This window comes from Phacochoerus africanus, chromosome 8, assembly GCF_016906955.1.
Source record: "Phacochoerus africanus isolate WHEZ1 chromosome 8, ROS_Pafr_v1, whole genome shotgun sequence".
In the NCBI taxonomy this organism is placed as follows: Eukaryota; Metazoa; Chordata; class Mammalia; order Artiodactyla; family Suidae; genus Phacochoerus; species Phacochoerus africanus.
The window spans coordinates 6802539-6818249 of NC_062551.1; the positions used below are offsets into that span (position 1 = coordinate 6802539).

Below are 15711 nucleotides of genomic sequence, written 5' to 3' on the forward strand. Positions count from 1 at the left end.
ATCGTAAGGAGAGGGGGGAAGAGAAAGCTATGTGCACACAGATACTCACGGTGGCAGAACTACTGAAGAAGGGCTGGAAACGGCCTAACCAAAGGGAGACAGTTTCACAACACGTGGCACGGCAACCACCACGCAGCCACTAAACGTAATGACTGGGAAGCCTGCGAGAGACGGAGTCTCTGCTGATGGCAACAGAGGGAAAAAGAACAAAAGAACTCAGCACGTGTGCCCTGTAATGACATCAAAATACATATACATACGGACAAAAACCAAGAGGAATACTTGGAAAAATCAATATAAGGAACTCTCGATGGCCAAGTCGATTCAGCTCCAGTTCAAATAGGGAAGGATGTCAAGAAAAAATATATATACACACACACACACACACACACACACACACACACACACAGGAATCTGTGTTGTTCTGAGTTTGGAGCAGCAAGTAGCACGAGTTCAGAAAATTCGGAATTTATCCGATAACACGTCCAAATCTGTTCAGCTGGTGCGTGTAGGGCAGGATATCCGTGGTTATGTTGAGGTCGTAGAGCCGTAAGTAAAGGATTTCCCTTTCCTTTCTAAACTCTCTGTAATGTTGCTCTGATACTGTTTTTCCAATTAAATAAAGGAAAAATCGGGATTCTCATGTACTATAGGCTTTAGAGCTGACAAGGGCTTTCTCGTCTGTAATCTTACTTGATCCTCACCAAAGCGCTGGAGGGGAGGCAGGGCAGGGCATTGCCGACCCTACTTGTACCAGATGAAAGCTGGGCCTCAGAAAAGGGGTGACGTCCTCAGCATCACACAGCCACGTGGGAGCAGAGATAGGACTCAAACCAGGGCCACCGAGAGGGAAGAGCCAGGCCAGGCGCGGCTTGCTGGGCTTTCTGACACCAGCACTCCCTGGTGTCTTTGGCCATGGCCCTCTGTCCCCCATGATGATGCAGCTCCAGGCCACACTGCCCTGGGGCTGCCAGCTGTGCACCCCCATAAAGCTAAGGCCATGACCTACAGGTGACCGAAGGCCATGCTTCACGAGCAGGGGACCCACAGACAAAAACCTCTGCCACTGGTCTCTCACCAGAGCTCTGCGGCCAGATGGGGAGATGGCACAGATGCATGAGCTGAGAAGGCGAACCCCACTCCTCTGCTTACGGTCCGTGTGCTCGTCACCCATCAGTAAAATGGTCATAACCTCCCAGCGTTACTGACGAAGGGAGACAGTGTGGGTCACGCACCCAGTTCAGTGTGCCTCCATGCCCCAGGGCCTTTGCACGTGCTCCCTCTTGCCGGTACTGTTCTACCCCAGGTATCTGTGTTTGCTTCACTTCCTCCTTCAAGTCTCGGCTCAGGGGTTCCTGGGGTGCCCGGAGCCTGCCCTGTTCACGTGGGGACACTCCTGCCCACACCTGGCCCTGGTCTTCCTCAGGGCCCTTCGCATACCCAACATGCTGCGTGTTCATGACCTCGGGCTGCCCAGCACCAGATTGTGTTCATGCGGTGCTGTATTCCTAGCATACAGTAGGAGCTGGAAAGACCAAACTGATTGATTAATAAGGGTGGCGATGATTTGGCCAGAGAAACAGGAACCTTCGGCCACTTAACCAAGGAGCAACACGGCCTTCACAGCTCCCAAGGGGCATTGAACTCCGTGGGACACTGCAGGCCTCTGGCCAGGCCACCAAGGTGCCCACAGGCCCCACATCCTTTCTGCTTCCCTGCCTGCTCCCCAGGGACCGAAAGGGTACCAGGCCAAAGGCTGGCACTGAGAGGACGTCACGAATCCTGCTGGCCAAAAACATGACGAGACTGCCTTCTGCGGCGGGAACTGCAGATTCAGGCGTCCACTGGCTTCCAGAAACCCTGGAGGAGGCCACAGCCAAAGGGCCGGAGCTGGACGGGTCTTTCCCTCTCCACTGGGATGACTCCTCCTGCTGGGGGGACCCTCCAGGCCAGGACCACGACCTTGGGCGCTGGCATATGCAGGGGCCTCCCCTGGGCTGGGCACGTTGCACATGGCACAGCTTTGCTCCCTCCGCATCCTAAGCCAGGCTGGGCAGGGCCATCTCACAGACGACAGGGCTCCGAAAACCCAGATGTAGAAGCCAAGGCCACCCCAGGGGCTGGGTCCTGGGAGAAGAGCAGCTGCTTGCGTTGGTTTGGTGATAAAACGGCCCCAAAGGGCTTCCAGACCACTGGGCACAGTGACACTTTGGGAACAAGGGTCCCACAGAGGAGCCTCCCCTAAGGAGCTGGTCTCACCTCCACCTCTGCATCTGATGGTGCATCTCGCTGCAGGGAAGGCCTCACCCTCCGGAGGTCTGGAAGCCCTTTCTTGGCCTCAGGGACCCCGAGCCTTGGCAGCTCAGAGCCACTCTACAGGGAACAAGCACCACCTCCCCTCTTCACAGGGCCAACTCCAGCTCCGGCTGTGGGAAAGCCTCCTGCCCTCCCAGGTCAGCTTCCAAGAGCCTCAGCAGCCCCTGCAGGCAGCATCTCCCATGCCTGAGAGTGAGGTCAGGATGGAGCAGACACTCAATAAGCTGAAAAATGAGTGAATGACAAAAGGAAGAATGAAGAAATGAATGAGCGTAAAAACAGGAAGAGAGAATGAAAAAAACAAATGAAGGAAAGAATGAAGGATGAATGAAACCAGCAGGAGCCAGAGGCTGTTTCTCTCTGCCAGTGATCGCCCAGAGTCAGGAGGCAAAGTCAAGCATGAAAGGATAGCAGCGCACATCTGACTTGACAGCTGCAACCTCACCTTCCCCTCAAGACCACACTGAGTCAAGGGATGAGAAGGAGCCAAGCCCGGGGAGAGTTCCCAGAAGGGGCTTTGGAGGCTCCAGGGCCGACCCAAGGTGCTCCTGGAGGTGTCAGGAGCCACGGTGGGGCAGCGGTCAAGCTGGTGAGCTCCAGAGGGCCAGTGGGGAGAAGGAGCACCCGAGAGGCGACAGGGAAGGGACTGGCTTGTCACTCTTAGAGCAGTTCCAGGAGACTGGAGCTTTCCCACTATGCTCCTGAAGAGGACCAGACAGAGACGGGGGCCGGTCAAGGGCCAAAGCAAGGACTGCGGCAGCGCCCGCGAACACAGCACTTCCACTGCGCGCAGGGCCCAGTACCAGGCACTTCACACCATAAGCTCATTTAATCCTCACAACAGACCAAGGAAGTCGACAGGATTCTCTCTACTTTAAACGCTGGGAAACTGGAGCACAGAGACTCTCAGCAAGTGGCCTAAAGTCACCCAGCTAGTAAGTAGAGGAAGAATTTAAAACCCAGGCAGACTGGCTCTGGAACGTGAACTCCTTTTTTTTTTTTTTTTCCCCTGGCTGCACCTGCAGCATGCAGGAGTTCCCTGGCCAGGGATCAAACCAGAGCCAAAGCAGCAACCCGAGCCACGGCAGTGACAATGCTGGATCCTTAACCTACTAGGCCACCAGGGAGCTCCTCTGGAACCCAAACTCTTAGCCACTGTGGTTAAGGTCTCTGCTGTAGAGAAATTTGGTCATATGAGTGATGACACTGATGCTGATACTCCAGCCTTAGCATGTAAAGATCACAAAGCCAGCAAAAGCAATAAATAAACCCGGGATCACAACGAAGCAAAAGCAATAAATAAACCCGGGATCACAACAAAGCAAAAGTAAATAAATAAGGACAACAATGAGCCTCCCGAATTTAGACAGAAGAGGAGCTGGAGGCAGTAATGCAGTAAGACAAAGAACACTGGGAGACTGTCTAACAGTAGTTTGCAAAACTAACACATTTTTTGCCTGGATTGCAGGTCAGTGGGGGGTGGCTCAGTGCCCACAGAACCACTGCTGGGTACCGTAACTCTGGAGCACCAGGCTCATCACTACGCCGAATGTCTCTTTTGAAGGTGCCGCCGAAACACCCTCAGTTTGCGCAGAAAGCAAGCTGAGGCTCAGAGAGGTGAAGTGACTTGCCCAAGGTCACGCAGGTAGGAAGTAACATTTGAACGGAGCCTCTGACCCGCAAGCCCAGACCCTGGCCCTCTGGCTCTGGCCCCCTTCGCTTTGGGGACAGGAGCTGCTCGGAAGCCCAGAGGGACAAGCCTGGCTGGCCTGCCCGTTCCCGCCAAGGCGGCCCCCCCTCGGCCTGCCACAGGACCCGGAACCCCATCACTTCAAAGTGATTCACTCTCGAGGGCTGTGCGGTCTGGTCCAGGCCTGAACCATGCTCACTCCTGGCCACCCAAGCTCAAGCCTATTCCCCGGGACCTCAGGAATCCAGGTACAGCTCCCAGCGACCACCCGGTGGAAGCAGCCCTCCTTGGGGGGTGGGCTGGGGCTCCCAGGCACAGATGCTGGGGGCGACGAGGGGTACCCCACGTCAGCTCCTGTACCCGGCTGCTCAGCCCGCCTTGCCTCTCTCTCCCTAGCAGGGCCTGGCCGCTCTCCCCAGACCCCCCACGGGCAGGCACCCCTGTGTTCTGTGTTCCTGTAGGAGGAGGGCAGATGCTTCTGCCCCCACCCCGGCCCCCGTGCTCCACCCCTGGAACCCCCCAACATGCGCATCTCCTGCCCTGGGTCCTGGACCCCAGCGGGGGAGGCTGGAATGTGCGATGCCTGAGGTCACAGCCCCAGCTTGATTTGAGTTGGGTTGAGATGAGGGGAAAATGGCCAAGAACAACTCGCTCATTTACTTCATTTCCAGACTTGGCGGCTGCCGGGGCTGGGCTTCCAAACCAAGCTGGCTTTGGCCAGGACGTCTGCAGCAGCGCCGGCCACAAGGCACATCTGGATCCGCTTAGGGAGCTAAGAGCCATAAAGTTCTCTTAAGAAATTAGTTCCTAGGGAGCCTGGGTCTCTAGGGGACTGGGTGAGGGCCCCCTTGGCTTAAGGACACTCGGAAACCCTCTACCTGGGCTGGTGGGCCTTGAGTCACCGTGTGTGCTTGAGAGGGCTCGCAGGCCCAGCCCGGGCACTTCCTGCTGTGTGGCCTCAGGCACTTCTCCTGACCTCTCTGGGCTGCTGGGCAAATGATCTCACCTCTCCTGGAGGAGAACAAGCTCGAAGAGAACCCAAGTGCAGTTTCCTAATCGGTCCTGTGTGCTGGGGCCTGGCCAGTATCGGCCCACACATGGGCGAATGGGCGAGGGAGCCCAAAATAAACGACTCAGGTTCAGCATCCGTCACGGCCTGAGCTCTGGGAAAACCTGAACATCCTGAGAAACCCGACCGCAGCCTCGTTCTCTGTCTCAGCCCCACGCACGCGGAGTCTGACACAAGCATTCACTGTGACCAGGCAGGTGGTGAGCGTGTGACCTGACATGCAGAGACCACAGGGTAACAGCCCTGAGCATGGCCTCGGCTGAGCCCCCTTCAGCCTGCCAGGCACAGAGTCAGGTTCACGCCCAGCACCGCACCCCGGCAGCAGGCCTGGGAGCCCAGGGCCATCAGCCCCTGTGACACAGGCTGAGAGCAGTGGGGTGACTCAGAGCAGTGGGGTGACTGGGGAGGAAGTGGCCAGGTCTAGACAGAGCCCAGGGCTCCCACTGTCATTCATCAGCAACACCCCTGTGGCAACCTCTCTTTGCTCGACGTCCCCATCGGCACTGGGGCAACCAGTTTCATCAGGTTGTTTCCTACCCGTGTAAAATAGCACCCACGTAATTCCACAAACCCCCAAATTCTCAAAAATGTTCTGCGTAGTTGAAGTGCTCAGCGAAGGACGAATTGTATTATCGCTTCCACCGTCTGTCTAAACCTAGAGCGGAAATAAGAAAGCCATGGGTTCCCCTTGTGTCCAAAGCAAAGAGCAGAGACTGTGGTTGGAACAATCTGGAACCTTCTAAGCCACCTGGAGAGGGAGTGGAGCTGCCACTCTGGATGCACATTAAAATCCTTGGGCGGGGGTGTTTACAAATGCTGGCGTCCAGCAAAAACCAACCTCTTCCAAGGGCTCAGCTAATCTGCATCTCTATGAACAAGAACCGTCTGCATCAGGTGGACAGTAGCTGTAAAAGAGCCCCAACACGATGGAAGGGAGAAAAGAGCTCAGATGCGTGAGCGAGACAGACACCCAGGAATCCTTCCCCACCCATTTCAAAGTCATTTACAATATCTCTCGACAGACATGATCTCAGAAAAAGACGGCTGTAGAACGTACTGCAGTCGGGGAATGCAGAAACAACCCAAGTGTCTGTCGTAGGAAACCATCCTGGCACCTGTGTGCGACAGACTTCTCGGCAGCTACTAAAGTAGGTGATGTCACAACAAACACCGAGGCCTGGGCCCCGCCCCACTTCTCGGGGACCCCAGACTCTGGGGCAGGGCCCGGGCCTCAGCCCTGGCTCCCAAACTCCCAGAAGTGCAGCCCAGGAGGGGAGCTGCTGCCTTGGACGGAAGGGGAGGTCTTGGGGGCCGCCCGCAGGCAGGAGGGGAGGGAAGCAGGGGTGGCTGAGTAGAGGGCACTCCCGGGAGGGGACCCAGAAATGAAATGAGGAAGCCACGGGTCAACTGAAGGCAGCCTGGGGCTGAGAAGCAGAAGGAAGCCCCTGGCGTCCTCCAGCCCTGTCCAGAGCCCGACCCGGTGTTCCGCTCAACGGTCTGCAGAAGTCGATCTCCGGTGGTCCTCACCCAGGCGCGCTGGGGAGACTCCCCACAGGCTCGCTCCTCCCCACCGCCAGCTGCACCTGGACCAGGCAGAAGGGAGCTGGTCCCCACTGTGAGGGTTTTTAGGGCATCTTCACTGTTCGCCACCAGAGTCAAGGTGGACTTGCACCCCCTCCAGGAGGCCCTCAGGGAGGCGGGGGCCATGGCGAGGGTGCCCCCCGAAAACCCTGGCTCAGGCAGGGCCTGCCGAGCACCGCCCAGCAGGGTCTGCTTCTTCACCCACAGAACTTCTCCCCAGGCTGGCAAGGGCAACTGCACGGCTCCCAGCACTATTTCGCCTAAACCACGGGCCAGAAGGAAGGGGACCGGCAGGGGCCCCACGGGAAAGGTGGCTTCCACCAGGTGGGCCTCCACGCTGACCTGGGGCCATCTGCAGAAAAGGATGACATCGGACTAAGACTGCAATTATTCTGACTTGTTTTCGTGCTTTCTGTACAGCTCCACAGAAGAAGACAGACAAAGAGCCTGCCTGTTGCGTTCACCACCACACCTCAGGTCTAGCAGAAAACCGCGCTCGTAGTAGGTGTGCAACAAACATTAACCAACCCAGTACCCTTGACCCGCAGAACTGAGCTCGACCGGATGCTACCTGACACGAGATGCCAGTGGAAGCGCGTAAGGAGAAACTCTAACAGGTGGCAACTATGGAATGCAGACAATTCTCTCTCCAGCCCTGGATTTGGAGAAAGATCCCCTTTATTTGCCAGAGAGATAACGCTCTACAGGAGAGGTTGCGAAATTCTGGAAGCAGAGTTTGTAAACCACTGTGCTGTATAAATAGCAAAAGCCATGTGTGACCGGTGGCGAGGCTGGCTGGAGGAGGGGACGGCTGGGTGAAGTCCCCAAAGCAGACTGCAGGTGAGGCTGGGCGCTGGGCTCAGTGCGGCAGGGCCTGCGTGGGCCAGCCGTGCCCACAGAGGAGAGGGGGAGGGAGGCGTCCAGGCCTTTGAGAGCTGCCGTGTGCTTGGAGGCTTGCTCCAGCGCAGCTCCTCCTCCCTCAGAGTCAAAGCCAGAGCTCCCATGAGGCCCTGCACCGTGTGGCCCCTCAGTGACTCACTGACTTCAACTCTGAGCACGCTCCACCTCCACCACAGTGACCTCCTTGCATTACTAGGAAGCCAAGCTCCTACCCCAGGGCCTTTGCATGTGCTCAGATAACTGCATGGCTTGCTCCCTCACTTCCTTCAGGTCTCTGTCCCAGCGTCACCTCATCCAGATCTTCCTTGACGCCCTTATTCAAAGCACCACCAAACAAAGACCCCTCCCCACTCAGACCAGCACTCTCTGTCCACTTTATCCCGCTAGATTTTTCTCCACGGAATTTATGAGCAGCTGACAGGATTCTCTACTTCCTGTTCTTTCTTTCTTCCCAGGGTGGCCCAGGGATCAGCTCTGCTCTGTGCCTTGAACAGTGCCTGGCACACGGCGGACGCTCCAGCCACACCTGCCAAATGAAGGGGTGGGCGAGCAGCTCTGCTCATCCCATGAGTCCCCTCATCTGGTGCCTCCTCAGGGGTGACCCTGTGAGACAGGCACCGTCTCTCTCCCAGTTTACCTTAGAATGGGCTCAGCTTAGAATGGACTGGAACCTGGAGCCACCCAGCTCTGCGGACTCCAAAACCCAGGTGTGTCCCTTCCCATAGAAGTAGACGGTGCAGCACGTGACCCCGTGGAGCCAAGTGCCCTCCTGTCCCGGAGACGGCTGGTACCTGCAGGACCCTGATCCTCCCAGCATTCCATTTTCCTGCCCAAAGGCTCCTGCGTGGGGGCAGGGCTTGTCCTCCAGGTGCCGCCCTCCTGGGACCCGGGAGCTCTGCAGGTGGCCTCCACATCGTCCTGCCAGCCTCTCCTGCTCACTGCCCACCCCTCCCAGCCCTCCCTCCAGGGCCCTGGATGCCCAGCAGCCCTCCCCTCTCTCAGCTCCAGGCCTAGGCCAGCCCGACGGCCTCAAGGAGGTCCTCGTCCTAAACCCTGCAACCTGTGACAAGGTCCCCTCACTCGGGAAACAGAACTCTGCAGGATTCTGGACGGAGGCCCCGGTGAACGTGCGTGGCCCCAGTGCCATCACAGGAGTCCTTTTAAGAGGGAGGCAGGAGGCTTAGAGTCAGAGAAGATGTGACAACAGAAGTAGAGGCAGGTGTGACGCTGCCGTGAACCAGAACATCCAAGCAGCCTCTAGAAACTGGGAAAGGCAGGGAACAGATTCTTCCCTGGAGCTTGGAGAAGGAATGCAGCACCTTGATTTTAGCCCCCAGGAGACGCAGTTTTGGACTTCTGACCTCCATAAGGGTACGAAGATAAATGTGTTCTATCTTAAGCCACCACGTCTGTGGTAATTTGTCAGAGCAGCTGCAGGAAACTAACGCTCCGCCCCCTGCACCTTCAGCTCGAGGAGGGCGCCCGGCCCCCGTGTGGTCTGAACCCACGCAGGTGCTCCCAGGACTTCCCCTTTCACAACTATCCACTGCAGTTGGGAGCCCCTGCAACTGCTGCCTCCACCTCTCACAAGCTGTCCAGCCATGGAAATGTTTCCCAGCCTCTCTGTGCCACCTTCCACCCAGAGGGCCATCGCCTACAACTGCCTTGAGGCTGGAAGAAAGAGCCCACAGAGCCCAGGCCCGGCTCGCTCAAATGAGGGTTTGCCGCTATGATCAATATTTTGCAAAGAAGTCAGGCCCGTGGAGAATGGAGACTGTGCCCACTCTGTCCACCATGGATGCCCAGAGCCCCCAACGGTGCCAGGCCATCAGGTCTGAGCACCGTCTGTTGGATGAATGAATGAATGAGTGAGGCCCACCGCATCCAGAGATCTCAAACACAAACCATCATGTGACACAATGCTCCTTGAAGGAAGGCAAGCCAGGCCCTGAAGGTCACACGGCTTCTCCTGGGTCAACACCGCCAGCCCCTAAATATTCCAAGCTGCACAGAGGAAGCACTGACCACCAAGTCTTCCCATGAAAACGCCCACCATGTCCAGAGTTCCTGTCGTGGTGCAGTGGTTAACAAATCCGACTAGGAACCATGAGGTTGCAGGTTCGATCCCTGGCCGCGCTCAGTGGGTTAAGGATCCAGCATTGCCGTGAGCTTTGGTGTAGGTCACAGACGTGGCTCAGATCTGGCGTTGCTGTGGCTGCGGTGTAGGCCAGTGGCTAAGCTCTGGTTAGACTCCTAGCCTGGGAACCTCCACATGCCACAGGTGCGGCCCTAGACAAGACAAAAAAAAAAAAGAAGAAAGAAAATGCCACGTCCAGCTTCAGGCCAGGCCTCCCTCAGATCGCCATCACCCTGGCCAACATTCCCTCTCCTGCTCCGGGGGAGCCGCCCCTGCGGTGGCTGCAGCACGCATGACGGAGCCACACCTGTCTTTTCCCACTAACATCTGAACAACCGCGTCCCCTTTAGTGCCAGCTCAGGGGGAAACGTGTGATGACGACATTTCCCCGGCATGACGCTCCTGCAGCGGTAAAACAAGAGAAGCTGAATGAAGCTGGTGCCTGGTAGACAGCTGGCACTCCATAAATGCCAGTGAGAGTTTTTAGGTGTTTCATCCCATAGCAGAGATTTGAGGAGCCAAAGGTCCCCTTTCACAATCATATACAACTGCTTAGGGGAGGGGGGGCCAGCAGAGTCAGATCAGGGCTCTGGACTCAAAGAGGAGAAGCTGTGTGAGCCTAGGTGAGCTGCTTAACCTCTCTGAAATGGTTCCCTGACCTAAAAACGGGGATCACATGTAGCCCCAAAGGAAAACTACAGCACGATGAGAGAATATACACCAGTCATTCTCGCACGGGCACCACTTGGGGAGCTGTCTGAAAAAGGCCTCCCCTGGACCAAAGCGCGGAGCAGCTCCAGGTTATGACAATCCGCTGCGGCGGCCCCAGCACAGCCAGGCGGAGAAACACGGACGCCTGACGGACCTGGCAGATAGCTGCGTGCTCCGGACGTTCAGGCTTTCATCACCATTTCACCAGCTGGCAAGGACTTTCCTTCATTCATTCACTGGGCATGGGCACGGTCCCTCGGGCACGCTTAGTACGTGCAGACCCACAGGTTTCACACCACACGACGGCTGCCAAGGGCCAGGGCTGGGGGGCAGGGTATAGGGCTTCCTTCTGGGGTGATGAAATATTTTGGAACTAGAAAGATGTGGTCACTGCACCACACTGTGAATGTACAACATGCCAGTGGATTTGGCTCACAAACAAAATGGTTGTTTCTGTCAATCTCATCTCAAAAGAAAAAAAAAAGACTCATAATCCAGACATAGGTATTACATGATTCCACTTTTAGGAGGTACCTAGAGCTCTCAAATTCAGAGACAGAAAGTAGAGGTGGCGTCCGGGGTGGTATTGGGAGGCAGGAGAGCATGGGGGTCAGTGTTTAACAGGGACAGAGATTTGCTTTACGAAGAGAGAAGGTTCTGGAGGTGGATAATGGTGATGGTTGCACGAGGGAATGGACCTAGAACTGCACACGTAGAAATGGTTAAAATGGTAAAATGGCATGGTAGGTGTATTTTACCACAATTTTAAAAAGCCACATGCTGACAGCCTCAGACATCCCTGCCAGGGTAAACGCAGTGTCCCAGGCCACTCAGAGTGTCCCCAGCACACAGCTCGCTTCTGTCTGAGGCGACATCATCCCAGCTTTTCCAGGCCAGCGACCTCGAGTACCCGAAGGCCCTCTCTACAAACAGGATGGAGCCTGTGCATTTGTTTTCTCTGCGGGGCAAGGCCAGATTAAGAAAAGAAAACAGTGGATCCTTCCCCTCCCCCCAGGAAAGGCTCTACCAGGTCAATAGCAGAACTAAAAGGGCCAGCACACACTTTCACTTCCCACTGTCCCCGTGTCCGGTGTCCAGCAAGGCCCAGGCGGGGAGCAGGTGCCGCCCTCCCCGCCGGCTCTGGAGGACCAAGCGCACTGGCCCTGGGAGACAAGACGCAGCCACACCGCCTCCAGGAAACAATCTCTGCGGCTCTGGGTTTCCTGGCCGGAGGCGAGGGCCCACAGCCGGCCCAGTGTGGCTGAAAGGACCCGGATCCCGAGCCCCAGGCCCTGCTGGCCTGCACGTGCACCTGTGAGCATGTCGCCTCCCCACCTGGCCCTCGATGTCCTCACCTGGAGAAACAAGACTGGACCGTGCAGGAAAGGCGAACGGGCCCCTGCGCATCCACGCGGGCTCTGGGAGGGCTCTCGGGTGGCCCCTGGACTCAGCGGGGCCCCGGGATGGACCAGGGAGCAGGGCCATGGGCGGGGTGGGGCAGGGAGGGGACCAGGAGCAGTCGGCTCCTGGATGAGCTCCCCTGAGAGCAGTCCTTGACAGGGTCCCGCGAACCTTCCTTCCAGATCCAGAACACACTGGGGCCTCCCTGACGGACACACATCCATCTGACTTCTGCTCACACACTTCCTCTCGGAGCCCACTACCTACTCCAGCAGCCGACTGCTCCACATACAGGAAGCCAAAATCTCTGCTTCAAGCCTTTCTCAGGGACTGTGGTTCCAATTTCTGGTACCATAAAGAATGAGAGAGTTCTTGGTTTCACTTTACACCCAGGATGAAAAAAACTTGTTATTCCAGCTCCTGTCAAAAAACCTTAGTTCCTTCCACTGTTCCACATGGAAGCAGATGGCCTAGAAACATGAGGGTATGTCTGTGCCCCGCTCACCATGTGCCTCCCTGACTACCTTTCAGCTAGGAATTGCCACGTGACTTGGTCTGGCCAATAAGAAGTCTCTCGAAAAGAGCAGAAGTCCTTTAATACTCTCCCTCCTACTTCTACTCCCTGGTGTTACTGCTAACTGGAATGCAGATGTGATGGCAGGAACTAGGGCAGCTACCTGAACCACGAAGTAAGATTCTAAGAACAGAGGAGCAGCAAGACAGAAGCAGCATGGGTCCCTGAGGAGAACAAAGCAACCACACCAGTCCTAATAAGACAGCCTATACCCTAGGCTTCTACGTCAGAGAAAAAAACCGACTTCTGCTTGTTTAAGCTGCTGGAGTTCTTTAATATTTTATGAACCCTGCACCTAAATGCAGGATAAAGCAACTCTTACTGCAGAAGATGAGTCTGGCAGCCTTCACACAACACCAAGCATCCCGCCATCTTCAGTGGGGAAGGGGGGAACCCCGGTGGCGAGGCCTTCAACGTACAGTCCCTACCGCACCCTAATACCTTCCCCTAAAGAAATTCAGGGCCAATATTTCCAAGATTCACGTGTTTCTGCCAAGTCAGTGGACGGACTGGTTTTACCAGTGGACGCTAATGTAACTAGCCTCCATTCAGCAAGCGCCTACTACATGCCCCAGGTGCTCTGCTCAATTCTGCATGAATTCTCTCGGCCCCACAAGAGGCAAACAGCCCTAAAACCCAAGACCCAGCCTTCTAGCCTGGGGTTCTTTCCATTACTCATCACTGTCCCCTGGAGATCATCAGGAGCCCCAAAGGGAGGGCGGGGGGGAGGAGGAGGAGGAGAGGAGGAGGGGAGCAGAAGTAACTCTTCACTCCGGCAGAGGGGGGAATGCTCATAGAGAGTCCGGGGCCCAGAGAAGGCACGAGCTGAAGTCAGACAGCAGAGAGGCACACACGTGGAGCCGCAGCTGGAGTGGTCTACTTCCTACCCTGGATGGTGACAGTTACCTGTGACTGTACGCACCGCTCTGGGTGGCTGAAACTGTACAGCATCTCCAAAGGAGAGGGAGAAGGTGCAGGTTTCTGTGTGTCAATCACACCTAAATAAAGAGGGTTGTTCTTTTTCCTAAATGTACCCAGAGAGAGAGAGAAGGAGGGGGAGGAAGATGGGAAAGAGGGAGGGAAGGGTTAAGGCCCCAAACACAGCAGCTTCTCATCGACACACACTCCGCTCGGCCCCTGGGAAGGCCAGCCACGCTGACCACAGCAGCTCCATCCACGAAGCCACAAGCCCTCTGTGAAAAGGACCACTTCACCTCCACGGCGCTGAAGCCTCCTTAGGTGAAGTGACGTCTCAAAGCTTTCAGAATGAGTCACCCTCCAGCTTGGCCACCCCAGAACCACGTTCCGCCCACCAGCAGTTTCAACAAAGACAAACAGTGGCCCTCTACCCCGCCTCCCTCCGTGGTGGCACGCAGGGCGGCCAGGCCGGGGGCGGGGTGGGGGGGGACAGACGCAGGAGGGCACCGACACAGGAGGGGCGGGATAGGAAGAAGAGGAGCCCCACCAGGAGGTGCCTCCGGCCCAGCCCCCCCCACCCCCATGCAGCGCCCTCCGTAGGTGGGTGACTGCGAGCTCAGCAGACGGAGGATAAAATCGGTGATAAGTGACTCAGTGTCAAGATCAGCAGCTTTTCTCCATCACCATCTTGACCTCGCCAAGCTGAAGACAAAATCCAAGGCCCCTAGGCCCAGCCCGGACAGGTGCTGAACTTGACTACGATAGGCTGGGCAGGGCTGGGATGACAGGAGGCCCTGTGCCGAACCCAGAGGGGACAGCCAACAGCAGCCCGGCCCACAGCCACCACGCAGGGATGCGCACAGCCAGGATCAGCCCGGGTCACTGCCTGCCTCGGTGTCCCCAACTATAGAGAAGGGCTGGTAACAAAGACACCTGCAGCCCAGAACTGTCCTGAGGATCAGGGGATGGAAGAGACACAGGTCACTCGCAACAGCGCCAGGCGCACGGTAGGCAACACAGAAGCGCCTGCTTTTGTTATTACTAAAAAATGGAAATCCAGACTTTTTAGGGGCACTCACCAGATTTTTTTTTTTTTTTTTTTTGCCTTTTAACTTTTGTCCCATCAGGGCCGCATCCACGGCATATGGAGGTTCCCAGGCTAAGGGTCTAATAGGAGCTGTAGCTACCGGCCAACGTCACAGCCACAGCAACGCCAGATCCAAGCCACGTCTGCGACCTACACCACAGCTCACGGGAATGCCAGATCCTTAACCCACTGAGCAAGGCCAAGGATCGAACCCAGAACCTCAAGGTTCCTAGTCGGATTCGTTTCCGCTGTGCCACAACAGGAATTCCTCGCCCAATTTTTAAATGTGGACAACTTACTGAGGTGTTCCTTTTTGTTTTTTGTTGTTGTTGTTTTTTTTCCCAAAAAAACACTGCGTGGGCCAAACAAAACAGATCGACAGACTGGACCTGGCCCACGAGTCTGCAATGGTAACCTCCGCTCAGCGGGCTCCCTGCTTGCCTCCGAGTCAGGCGGGTCCTGCAGGCAGCACAAACCACCAGCCGGGACTGGAGATCACCCCACTTCGAGTGCCAGCTTCCAGCCCATGAACCTCTTAATGGGAAATAAATGTTTAAATCAACTCCCAACCAACACCCACACCAAAAGGACAGAAACTACTAATTCCTACCCACCACATCCAAGTCGCCAGTTTTACTTCACAGGAAGGGGAAAAAAATAAAAAAGAAGAGGAAGAAGAAAGAAAAAAGAAAACCAACAAAGGCAAACTGGGAAACGCACTGCTGCTGACTTGCCGTCAGAGGGGAGCAGCTCAGCCCTGGGCCCGTCCCAGACATGAAAATTACAGAGCAGCGTCGCAGACATACCCCTGCCCTCTGTGTCACTCACGCAGGAGGAATGCGACGCGACAGCCTCCCCCGGGACCAGGAGCAGGGCTGACCTCAGAGAGGGGTGTGGGCACAGGGCCCGAGGCTGAGCGGCGGGGGGCTAGGGCTCCCACACTTGTGCCCACTGCACAGATCAGGACACTGAGGCAGGCGGCGGAGACGAGGTACAAGCCTGGTCCATCGGACTCGGGGGTAATGGCTGTCCTCACGCCCTCAGGACCAGCGATTTGGCAGGCCCTGGGCAGCCAGTGGGCAGCCACTGTGCGGCCGAGCCTGAGGCAGGCCTAAAGGGACAAGGGCAGAACAGGACATGTGGTCTGCCCTGACCCTTCTCTTGCCAACTCCAGGAAGAGGACATGAGACCGCGTCACGTCCCTGCTCCCCCAGGCCCTGGGCATAAAATCCAAGCTCCCTGTGGAGGCCATGGCAGCTGGGATGGCCCCCGCCTGCCCCGCAGTGTTCCACCTCAGGGCCTTTGCACTGGCTGCACCCAACCCTGA

The 15711-nt window shown here is 56.6% G+C and overlaps 1 protein-coding gene across 1 annotated transcript in view; it reads right to left on the reverse strand.

Annotated features, from left to right (window-relative positions):
- Positions 1-15711, reverse strand: part of CMIP (c-Maf inducing protein) — a 228883-nt gene that overhangs the window by 187612 nt on the left and 25560 nt on the right. The gene's annotated exons all lie outside the window — the stretch shown is intronic.